The sequence below is a fragment of the Mixophyes fleayi genome, unplaced genomic scaffold (genome assembly GCF_038048845.1).
Source record: "Mixophyes fleayi isolate aMixFle1 unplaced genomic scaffold, aMixFle1.hap1 Scaffold_2526, whole genome shotgun sequence".
Taxonomy (NCBI): Eukaryota; Metazoa; Chordata; class Amphibia; order Anura; family Limnodynastidae; genus Mixophyes; species Mixophyes fleayi.
The window spans coordinates 12,501-20,000 of NW_027446634.1; the positions used below are offsets into that span (position 1 = coordinate 12,501).

At 45.4% G+C, this 7,500-nt stretch overlaps 11 non-coding genes and 26 pseudogenes across 11 annotated transcripts; all 37 read left to right on the forward strand.

Annotated features, from left to right (window-relative positions):
* The window catches only part of LOC142124437 (5S ribosomal RNA), a 119-nt pseudogene extending 79 nt beyond the window's left edge, over positions 1-40 (forward strand).
* Positions 41-123: 83 nt separating this feature from the next.
* LOC142124374 (5S ribosomal RNA) lies at positions 124-242 on the forward strand (annotated as a pseudogene).
* Positions 243-326: 84 nt separating this feature from the next.
* Positions 327-445, forward strand: LOC142124488 (5S ribosomal RNA; annotated as a pseudogene).
* An 85-nt stretch (positions 446-530) lies between these two features.
* LOC142124512 (5S ribosomal RNA) lies at positions 531-649 on the forward strand. The gene has a single exon (XR_012684627.1). It is a non-coding gene; the product is annotated as a 5S ribosomal RNA (ribosomal RNA).
* An 84-nt stretch (positions 650-733) lies between these two features.
* Positions 734-852, forward strand: LOC142124318 (5S ribosomal RNA; annotated as a pseudogene).
* An 84-nt stretch (positions 853-936) lies between these two features.
* LOC142124328 (5S ribosomal RNA) lies at positions 937-1,055 on the forward strand (annotated as a pseudogene).
* Positions 1,056-1,139: 84 nt separating this feature from the next.
* Positions 1,140-1,258, forward strand: LOC142124321 (5S ribosomal RNA; annotated as a pseudogene).
* An 84-nt stretch (positions 1,259-1,342) lies between these two features.
* Positions 1,343-1,461, forward strand: LOC142124332 (5S ribosomal RNA). Its single transcript, XR_012684603.1, has one exon. It is a non-coding gene; the product is annotated as a 5S ribosomal RNA (ribosomal RNA).
* Positions 1,462-1,545: 84 nt separating this feature from the next.
* LOC142124398 (5S ribosomal RNA) lies at positions 1,546-1,664 on the forward strand (annotated as a pseudogene).
* Positions 1,665-1,748: 84 nt separating this feature from the next.
* Positions 1,749-1,867, forward strand: LOC142124370 (5S ribosomal RNA). The gene has a single exon (XR_012684606.1). It is a non-coding gene; the product is annotated as a 5S ribosomal RNA (ribosomal RNA).
* Positions 1,868-1,951: 84 nt separating this feature from the next.
* On the forward strand, positions 1,952-2,070 carry LOC142124387 (5S ribosomal RNA; annotated as a pseudogene).
* An 84-nt stretch (positions 2,071-2,154) lies between these two features.
* On the forward strand, positions 2,155-2,273 carry LOC142124399 (5S ribosomal RNA; annotated as a pseudogene).
* Positions 2,274-2,357: 84 nt separating this feature from the next.
* On the forward strand, positions 2,358-2,476 carry LOC142124382 (5S ribosomal RNA). Its single transcript, XR_012684607.1, has one exon. It is a non-coding gene; the product is annotated as a 5S ribosomal RNA (ribosomal RNA).
* An 84-nt stretch (positions 2,477-2,560) lies between these two features.
* Positions 2,561-2,679, forward strand: LOC142124458 (5S ribosomal RNA; annotated as a pseudogene).
* Positions 2,680-2,764: 85 nt separating this feature from the next.
* Positions 2,765-2,883, forward strand: LOC142124528 (5S ribosomal RNA). The gene has a single exon (XR_012684641.1). It is a non-coding gene; the product is annotated as a 5S ribosomal RNA (ribosomal RNA).
* An 84-nt stretch (positions 2,884-2,967) lies between these two features.
* Positions 2,968-3,086, forward strand: LOC142124406 (5S ribosomal RNA; annotated as a pseudogene).
* Positions 3,087-3,170: 84 nt separating this feature from the next.
* Positions 3,171-3,289, forward strand: LOC142124499 (5S ribosomal RNA; annotated as a pseudogene).
* Positions 3,290-3,373: 84 nt separating this feature from the next.
* On the forward strand, positions 3,374-3,492 carry LOC142124408 (5S ribosomal RNA; annotated as a pseudogene).
* An 84-nt stretch (positions 3,493-3,576) lies between these two features.
* LOC142124524 (5S ribosomal RNA) lies at positions 3,577-3,695 on the forward strand. The gene has a single exon (XR_012684637.1). It is a non-coding gene; the product is annotated as a 5S ribosomal RNA (ribosomal RNA).
* An 84-nt stretch (positions 3,696-3,779) lies between these two features.
* LOC142124381 (5S ribosomal RNA) lies at positions 3,780-3,898 on the forward strand (annotated as a pseudogene).
* An 84-nt stretch (positions 3,899-3,982) lies between these two features.
* LOC142124384 (5S ribosomal RNA) lies at positions 3,983-4,101 on the forward strand (annotated as a pseudogene).
* An 84-nt stretch (positions 4,102-4,185) lies between these two features.
* Positions 4,186-4,304, forward strand: LOC142124409 (5S ribosomal RNA; annotated as a pseudogene).
* Positions 4,305-4,388: 84 nt separating this feature from the next.
* LOC142124525 (5S ribosomal RNA) lies at positions 4,389-4,507 on the forward strand. Its single transcript, XR_012684638.1, has one exon. It is a non-coding gene; the product is annotated as a 5S ribosomal RNA (ribosomal RNA).
* Positions 4,508-4,591: 84 nt separating this feature from the next.
* Positions 4,592-4,710, forward strand: LOC142124383 (5S ribosomal RNA; annotated as a pseudogene).
* An 84-nt stretch (positions 4,711-4,794) lies between these two features.
* Positions 4,795-4,913, forward strand: LOC142124410 (5S ribosomal RNA; annotated as a pseudogene).
* Positions 4,914-4,997: 84 nt separating this feature from the next.
* On the forward strand, positions 4,998-5,116 carry LOC142124526 (5S ribosomal RNA). The gene has a single exon (XR_012684639.1). It is a non-coding gene; the product is annotated as a 5S ribosomal RNA (ribosomal RNA).
* Positions 5,117-5,200: 84 nt separating this feature from the next.
* Positions 5,201-5,319, forward strand: LOC142124421 (5S ribosomal RNA; annotated as a pseudogene).
* An 84-nt stretch (positions 5,320-5,403) lies between these two features.
* Positions 5,404-5,522, forward strand: LOC142124333 (5S ribosomal RNA; annotated as a pseudogene).
* Positions 5,523-5,607: 85 nt separating this feature from the next.
* LOC142124396 (5S ribosomal RNA) lies at positions 5,608-5,726 on the forward strand (annotated as a pseudogene).
* Positions 5,727-5,810: 84 nt separating this feature from the next.
* Positions 5,811-5,929, forward strand: LOC142124518 (5S ribosomal RNA). The gene has a single exon (XR_012684632.1). It is a non-coding gene; the product is annotated as a 5S ribosomal RNA (ribosomal RNA).
* Positions 5,930-6,011: 82 nt separating this feature from the next.
* On the forward strand, positions 6,012-6,130 carry LOC142124361 (5S ribosomal RNA; annotated as a pseudogene).
* Positions 6,131-6,215: 85 nt separating this feature from the next.
* LOC142124507 (5S ribosomal RNA) lies at positions 6,216-6,334 on the forward strand. The gene has a single exon (XR_012684623.1). It is a non-coding gene; the product is annotated as a 5S ribosomal RNA (ribosomal RNA).
* Positions 6,335-6,418: 84 nt separating this feature from the next.
* On the forward strand, positions 6,419-6,537 carry LOC142124480 (5S ribosomal RNA). The gene has a single exon (XR_012684617.1). It is a non-coding gene; the product is annotated as a 5S ribosomal RNA (ribosomal RNA).
* Positions 6,538-6,620: 83 nt separating this feature from the next.
* Positions 6,621-6,739, forward strand: LOC142124451 (5S ribosomal RNA; annotated as a pseudogene).
* A 285-nt stretch (positions 6,740-7,024) lies between these two features.
* Positions 7,025-7,143, forward strand: LOC142124441 (5S ribosomal RNA; annotated as a pseudogene).
* Positions 7,144-7,227: 84 nt separating this feature from the next.
* Positions 7,228-7,346, forward strand: LOC142124377 (5S ribosomal RNA; annotated as a pseudogene).
* Positions 7,347-7,430: 84 nt separating this feature from the next.
* The window catches only part of LOC142124420 (5S ribosomal RNA), a 119-nt pseudogene continuing 49 nt past the window's right edge, over positions 7,431-7,500 (forward strand).

The window sequence follows — 7,500 nt, forward strand, 5'->3', positions numbered from 1 at the left end:
CGTATGGGAGACCACCTGGGAATACCAGGTGCTGTAGGCCTTTTTTTTTATTTTCTCTTGTTCCGGCTTCCTACAATGCTGGTTTTAAGATGTATAAGAGATGTAGGTCAGTAAGAAACCAATACCTACAGCCACACCACCCTGAACAAGCCCAATCTCATCTGGTCTTGGAAGCTAAGAAGGGCTGGGCCTGGTTAGTACTTTGATGGGAGACCACCTGGGAATACCAGATGCTGTAGGCCTATCTTTTTTATTTTCTCTTGTTCCGACTTCCTTCAATGCTGGTTTTGAGATGTATAAGAGATGTAGGTCATTAGGAAATCAATATCTACAGCCACACCACCCTGAACAAGCCCAATCTCGTCTGACCTTCAAAGCTAAGCAGGGCCAGGCCTGGTTAGTAGTTGGATGGGAGACCACCTGGGAATACCAGGTGCTTTAGGCAATTTTTTTTTTATTTTCTCTTGTCCCGGCTTCCTTCGAAGCTGGTTTTGAGATGTATAAGAGATGTAGGTCTTTAAGAAACCAATACCTACAGCCACACCACCCTGAACAAGCCCAATCTCATCTGATCTTGGAAGCTAAGCAGGGCCGGGCCTGGTTAGTGCTTGGATGGGAGACCACCTGGGAATACCAGGTGCTGTAGGCTGTTTTTTTTTATTTTCTCTTGTTCCGGCTTCCTTCAAAGCTGGTTTTGAGATGTATAAGACATGTAGGTCTTTAGAAAACCAATACCTACAGGCACACCACCCTGAACAAGCCCAATCTCATTTGATCTTGGAAGCTAAGCAGGACCGGGCCTGGTTAGTACTTGGATGGGAGACCACCTGGGAATACCAGGTGCTGTAGGCCATTTTTTTTTATTTTCTCTTGTTCCGGCTTCCTTCAATGCTGGTTTTGAGATGTATAAGAGATGTAGGTCATTAGGAAACCAATACATACAGCCACACCACCCTGAACAAGCCCAATCTCATCTGATCTTGGAAGCTAAGAAGGGCTGGGCCTGGTTAATACTTGGATGGGTGACCACCTGGGAATACCAGGTGCTGTAGGCCTTTTTTTTTTATTTTCTCTTGTTCCGTCTTCCTTCAATGCTGGTTTTGAGATGTATAAGAGATGTAGGTCATTAGAAAAACAATACCTACAGTCACACCACCCTGAGCAAGCCCAATCTCATCTGATCTTGGAAGCTAAGCAGGGCCAGGCCTGGATAGTACTTGGATGGGAGACCACCTGGGAATACCAGGTGCTGTAGGCAATTCTTTTTTATTTTCTCTTGTTCCGGCTTCCTTCGAAGCTGGTTTTGAGATGTATAAGACATGTAGGTCATGAGGAAACCAACACCTACAGCCACACCACCCTGAACAAGCCCAATCTCATTTGATCTTGGAAGCTAAGCAGGGCTGGGCCTGGTTAGTACTTGGATGGGAGACCACCTGGGAATACCAGGTGCTGTAGGCCTTATTTCTTTATTTTCTCTTGTTCCGGCTTCCTACAATGCTGGTTTTAAGATGTATAAGAGATGTAGGTTAGTAAGAAACCAATACCTACAGCCACACCACCCTGAACAAGCCCATTCTCATCTGATCTTGGAAGCTAAGAAGGGCTGGGCCTGGTTAGTACTTTGATGGGAGACCACCTGGGAATACCAGATGCTGTAGGCCTTTCTTTTTTATTTTCTCTTGTTCCGGCTTCCTTCAATGCTGGTTTTGAGATGTATAAGAGATGTAGGTCATTAGAAAAACAATACCTACAGCCACACCACCCTGAACAAGCCCAATCTCGTCTGATCTTGGAAGCTAAGCAGGGCTGGGCCTGGTTAGTACTTGGATGGGAGACCACCTGGGAATACCAGGTGCTGTAGGCAATTTTTTTTTATTTTCTCTTGTTCCGACTTCCTTCAATGCTGGTTTTGAGATGTATAAGAGATGTAGGTCATTAGGAAATCAATATCTACAGCCACACCACCCTGAACAAGCCGAATCTCGTCTGATCTTCAAAGCTAAGCAGGGCCAGGCCTGGTTAGTAGTTGGATGGGAGACCACCTGGGAATACCAGGTGCTGTAGGCCTTATTTCTTTATTTTCTCTTGTTCCGGCTTCCTACAATGCTGGTTTTAAGATGTATAAGAGATGTAGGTTAGTAAGAAACCAATACCTACAGCCACACCACCCTGAACAAGCCCATTCTCATCTGATCTTGGAAGCTAAGAAGGGCTGGGCCTGGTTAGTACTTTGATGGGAGACCACCTGGGAATACCAGATGCTGTAGGCCTTTCTTTTTTATTTTCTCTTGTTCCGGCTTCCTTCAATGCTGGTTTTGAGATGTATAAGAGATGTAGGTCATTAGAAAAACAATACCTACAGCCACACCACCCTGAACAAGCCCAATCTCGTCTGATCTTGGAAGCTAAGCAGGGCTGGGCCTGGTTAGTACTTGGATGGGAGACCACCTGGGAATACCAGGTGCTGTAGGCAATTTTTTTTTATTTTCTCTTGTTCCGACTTCCTTCAATGCTGGTTTTGAGATGTATAAGAGATGTAGGTCATTAGGAAATCAATATCTACAGCCACACCACCCTGAACAAGCCGAATCTCGTCTGATCTTCAAAGCTAAGCAGGGCCAGGCCTGGTTAGTAGTTGGATGGGAGACCACCTGGGAATACCAGGTGCTTTAGGCAATTTTTTTTTTATTTTCTTTTGTTCCGGCTTCCTTCGAAGCTGGTTTTGAGATGTATAAGAGATGTAGGTCTTTAGGAAACCAATACCTACAGCCACACCACCCTGAACAAGCCCAATCTCATCTGATCTTGGAAGCTAAGAAGGGCCGGGCCTGGTTAGTACTTGGATGGGAGACCACCTGGGAATACCAGGTGCTGTAGGCAATTTTTTTTTATTTTGTCTTGTTCCGACTTCCTTCAATGCTGGTTTTGAGATGTATAAGAGATGTAGGTCATTAGGACACCAATACCTACAGCCACACCACCCTGAACAAGCCCAATCTCATCTGATCTTGGAAGCTAAGCAGGGCCCGGCCTGGTTAGTACTTGGATGGGAGACAACCTGGGAATACCAGGTGCTGTAGGCAGTTTTTTTTTATTTTCTCTTGTTCCGGCTTCCTTCAATGCTGGTTTTTTGATGTATAAGAGATGTAGGTCATTAGGAAGCTAATACCTACAGCCACACCACCCTGAACAAGCCCAATCTTGTCTGACCTTCAAAGCTAAGCAGGGCCAGGCCTGGTTAGTAGTTGGATGGGAGACCATCTGGGAATACCAGGTGCTTTAGGCAATTTTTTTTTATTTTCTCTTGTTCCGGCTTCCTTCGAAGCTGGATTTGAGATGTATAAGAGATGTAGGTCATTAGGAAACCAATACCTACAGCCACACCACCATGAACAAGCCCAATCTCGTCTGATCTTGGAAGCTAAGCAGGGCCTGGCCTGGTTAGTACTTGCATGGGAGACCACCTGGGAATACCAGGTGCTGTAGGCAGTTTTTTTTTATTTTCTCTTGTTCCGGCTTCCTTCGAAGCTGGTTTTGAGATGTATAAGACCTGTAGGTCTTTAGAAAACCAATACCTACAGCCACACCAACCTGAACAAGCCCAATCTCATTTGATCTTGGAAGCTAAGCAGGACCGGGCCTGGTTAGTACTTGGATGGGAGACCACCTGGGAATACCAGGTGCTGTAGGCCTTTTTTTTTTATTTTCTCTTGTTCCGGCTTCCTTCAATGCTGGTTTTGAGATGTATAAGAGATGTAGGTCATTAGGAAAACAATACATACAGCCACACCACCCTGAACAAGCCCAATCTCGTCTGATCTTGGAAGCTAAGCAGGGCCAGACCTGGTTAGTACTTGGATGGGAGACCATCTGGGAATACCAGGTGCTGTAGGCCTTTTTTTTTTATTTTCTCTTGTTCCGGCTTCCTTCGAAGCTGGATTTGAGATGTATAAGAGATGTAGGTCATTAGGAAACCAATACCTACAGCCACACCACCATGAACAAGCCCAATCTCGTCTGATCTTGGAAGCTAAGCAGGGCCAGACCTGGTTAGTACTTGGATGGGAGACCATCTGGGAATACCAGGTGCTGTAGGCCTTTTTTTTTTATTTTCTCTTGTTCCGGCTTCCTTCGAAGCTGGATTTGAGATGTATAAGAGATGTAGGTCATTAGGAAACCAATACCTACAGCCACACCACCATGAACAAGCCCAATCTCGTCTGATCTTGGAAGCTAAGCAGGGCCTGGCCTGGTTAGTACTTGCATGGGAGACCACCTGGGAATACCAGGTGCTGTAGGCAGTTTTTTTTTATTTTCTCTTGTTCCGGCTTCCTTCGAAGCTGGTTTTGAGATGTATAAGACCTGTAGGTCTTTAGAAAACCAATACCTACAGCCACACCAACCTGAACAAGCCCAATCTCATTTGATCTTGGAAGCTAAGCAGGACCGGGCCTGGTTAGTACTTGGATGGGAGACCACCTGGGAATACCAGGTGCTGTAGGCCTTTTTTTTTTATTTTCTCTTGTTCCGGCTTCCTTCAATGCTGGTTTTGAGATGTATAAGAGATGTAGGTCATTAGGAAAACAATACATACAGCCACACCACCCTGAACAAGCCCAATCTCGTCTGATCTTGGAAGCTAAGCAGGGCCAGACCTGGTTAGTACTTGGATGGGAGACCATCTGGGAATACCAGGTGCTGTAGGCCTTTTTTTTTTATTTTCTCTTGTTCCGGCTTCCTTCGAAGCTGGATTTGAGATGTATAAGAGATGTAGGTCATTAGGAAACCAATACCTACAGCCACACCACCATGAACAAGCCCAATCTCGTCTGATCTTGGAAGCTAAGCAGGGCCTGGCCTGGTTAGTACTTGCATGGGAGACCACCTGGGAATACCAGGTGCTGTAGGCAGTTTTTTTTTATTTTCTCTTGTTCCGGCTTCCTTCGAAGCTGGTTTTGAGATGTATAAGACCTGTAGGTCTTTAGAAAACCAATACCTACAGCCACACCAACCTGAACAAGCCCAATCTCATTTGATCTTGGAAGCTAAGCAGGACCGGGCCTGGTTAGTACTTGGATGGGAGACCACCTGGGAATACCAGGTGCTGTAGGCCTTATTTCTTTATTTTCTCTTGTTCCGGCTTCCTACAATGCTGGTTTTAAGATGTATAAGAGATGAAGGTCAGTAAGATACCAATACCTACAGCCACACCACCCTGAACAAGCCCATTCTCATCTGATCTTGGAAGCTAAGAAGGGCTGGGCCTGGTTAGTACTTTAATGGGAGACCACCTGGGAATACCAGATGCTGTAGGCCTTTCTTTTTTATTTTCTCTTGTTCAGACTTCCTTCAATGCTGGTTTTGAGATGTATAAGAGATGTAGGTCATTAGAAAAACAATACCTACAGCCACACCACCCTGAACAAGCCCAATCTCGTCTGATCTTGGAAGCTAAGCAGGGCTGGGCCTGGTTAGTAGTTGGATGGGAGACCACCTGGGAATACCAGGTGCTTTAGGCAATTTTTTTTTTATTTTCTCTTGTTCCGGCTTCCTTCGAAGCTGGTTTTGAGATGTATAAGAGATGTAGGTCTTTAGGAAACCAATACCTACAGCCACACCACCCTGAACAAGCCCAATCTCATCTGATCTTGGAGGCTAAGAAGGGCCAGGCCTGGTTAGTACTTGGATGGGAGACCACCTGGGAATACCAGGTGCTGTAGGCAATTTTTTTTTATTTTCTCTTGTTCCGACTTCCTTCAATGCTGGTTTTGAGATGTATAAGAGATGTAGGTCATTAGGAAACCAATACCTACAGCCACACCTCCCTGAACAAGCCCAATCTCATCTGATCTTGGAAGCTAAGCAGGGCTGGGCCTGGTTAGTACTTGGATGGGAGACCACCTGGGAATACCAGGTGCTGTAGGCCTTTTATTTTATTTTTTTTTGTTCCGGCTTCCTTCAATGCTGGTTTTCAGATGTATAAGAGATGTAGGTCAGTAGGAAACCATACCTACAGCCACACCACCCTGAACAAGCCCAATCTTATCTGATCTTGGAAGCTAAGAAGGGCTGGGCCTGGTTAATACTTGGATGGGAGACCACCTGGGAATACCAGGTGCTGTAGGCCTTTTTTTTTTTATTTTCTCTTGTTCCGTCTTCCTTCAATGCTGGTTTTGAGATGTATAAGAGATGTAGGTCATTAGAAAAACGATACCTACAGTCACACCACCCTGAACAAGCCCAATCTCATCTGATCTTGGAAGCTAAGCAGGGCCGGGCTTGGTTAGTACTTGGATGGGAGACCACCTGGGAATACCAGGTGCTGTAGGCAATTCTTTTTTATTTTCTCTTGTTCCGACTTCCTTCAATGCTGGTTTTGAGATGTATAAGAGATGTAGGTCATGAGGAAACCAACACCTACAGCCACACCACCCTGAACAAGCCCAATCTCATCTGATCTTGGAAGCTAAGCAGGGCCGGGCCTGGTTAGTACTTGGATGGTAGACCACCTGGGAATACCAGGTGCTGTAGGCAGTTTTTTTTATTTTCTCTTGTTCCGGCTTCCTTCGAAGCTGGTTTTGAGATGTATAGGACATGTAGGTCATTAGAAAACCAATACCTACAGCCACACCACCCTGAACAAGCCCACTCTCATCTGATCTTGAAAGCTAAGCAGGACCGGGCCTGCTTAGTACTTGGATGGGAGACCACCTGGGAATACCAGGTGCTGTAGGAAATTTTTTTTTATTTTCTCTTGTCCGGCTTCCTTCAATGCTGGTTTTGAGATGTATAAGAGATGTAGGTCATTAGGAAGCCAATACCTACAGACACACCACCCTGAATAAGCCTAATCTCATCTGATCTTGAAAGCTAAGCAGGGCCGTGCCTGGTTCGTACTTGGATAGGAGACCAACTGGGAATACCAGATGCTGTATGATTGTTTTTTTTATTTTCTCTTGTTCCGGCTTCCTGCAAAGCTGGTTTTGAGATGTATAAGAGATGTAGGTCATTAAGAAACCAATACTATAACCACACCACCCTGAACAAGCCCAATCTCATCTGATCTTGGATGCTAAGTAGGGTCGGGCCTGGTTAGTACTTGGATGGGAGACCACCTATGAATACCAGGTGCTGTAGGCCTTTTTTTTTTATTTTCTCTTGTTCCGGCTTCCTTCAATGCTGGTTTTGAGATGTATAAGAGAAGTAGGTCATTAAGAAAACAATACATACAGCCACACCACCCTGAACAAGCCCAATCTCGTCTGATCTTGGAAGCTAAGCAGGGCTGGGCCTGGTTAGTACTCAGATGGGAGACCACCTGGGAATGCCAGATGCTGTAGGCCTTTTTTTTTTATTTTCTCTTGTTCCGGCTTCCTACAATGCTGGTTTTAAGATGTATAAGAGATGTAGGTCAGTAAGAAACCAATACCTACAGCCACACCACCCTGAACAAGCCCAATCTCATCTGATCTTGGAAGCTAAGAAGGGCTGGGCCTG